Source organism: Morus notabilis, unplaced genomic scaffold, assembly GCF_000414095.1.
Source record: "Morus notabilis unplaced genomic scaffold, ASM41409v2 Scaffold19, whole genome shotgun sequence".
In the NCBI taxonomy this organism is placed as follows: Eukaryota; Viridiplantae; Streptophyta; class Magnoliopsida; order Rosales; family Moraceae; genus Morus; species Morus notabilis.
The window spans coordinates 55,561-56,876 of record NW_010360880.1 but is presented as its reverse complement, the minus strand read 5'-3'; positions in this window follow the sequence as shown (position 1 = coordinate 56,876).

Genomic DNA, 1,316 nt, shown 5'->3' with positions numbered 1-1,316 from the left:
AGTACTAAGACACAAACGAAAAAAAAGGTGTGATGCTCTAAGCTCAAAGGAAATGCAAACACTGAGATTATCTAGAATTTCAACATCAAGCATCAATTTCACTCCACTCAAGACTCTCAAAGTGTAAGTGTGTGCACAATCAATCTCAATCAACCAAATAAAATCCGGATAGACCTATGAGCCAAGGAGACTATGAGTGATATCTTCATAAGAACTACCATAGGCCTATTTTTCGTGTCACTCTCCACTAATAAAGGTTCACTTGTCATTGAAGATCAAAAAGACTTTTGAGGGTTGTAATGTATGGCTAGGGTAAAAGGTGGATGAGATTAGAATTTTTAGGCTCAAATCACCCTAGGCATGTATCACAACTCATGGATCTCACATGATTCCCAAGAAAGAAAAAAAAATATTTTATCAACTCCTCATTTCATCATACATTCACTTTCAATTGAACCCAAAAAGAAATAAAAACCACAAAAATTTGAGAAATAAAGACCAGTAATTCCATTTATGTGGCTTCAGTTGGTGAGATACGTAGGCTATGATACGTCAACCTTGCATCAAGACACAACCAAGTCCACTCCCCGAGGCATCAGAATATACCTCGTATGGCTCTTCATTATTGGGAATAATAGGACTGGTGCACTTGTCATCCTTACCTTCAGTTCTTGGAAAGCATCTTCGCATCTAGCATCCCACTCGAATCTGACTTCTTTCTTGGTCAACTGAGTCATCGGTGCAGCAATGCTCAAGAAGACTTTTACGAATCGTCGATAGTATCTTACTAGTCCGAGAAAACTTTGAATCTCTGCCACGTTCTTCGGCCTTTTCCACTATAACACAGTCTTAATCTTGGAAGGATCTATAGAAATTCATTGTCCTGATATTACGTGACCAAGGAACTTCACTTCCGTCAGCCAGAAGTCACACTTCTCTTTCTTCACATACAACTGGTGTTCATGAAGAGTTTGAAGAATAATTCTTAAATGCTGCTCATGTTCTTCCCAAGTCTTCGAATAGACCAGAATGTCATCGATGAAGACAATTACAAATTGATCCAAGTACGACCGGAAGACGCGATTCATTAAATCCATGAATGCAGCTGGGGCATTCGTCAACCCGAAAGGCATTACCAAGAACTCAAAATGCCCATACCGAGTTTTAAAGGTAGTTTTCGGAATGTCTTCCTCCTTAATGTTGAGCTGATGATATCCTAACCTTAAGTCAATCTTAGAGTAATATTGTGGTCTACCTAACTGATCGAATAACTCATTGATCCTTGGTAGTGGGTATTTATTCTTCACAGTTACCCT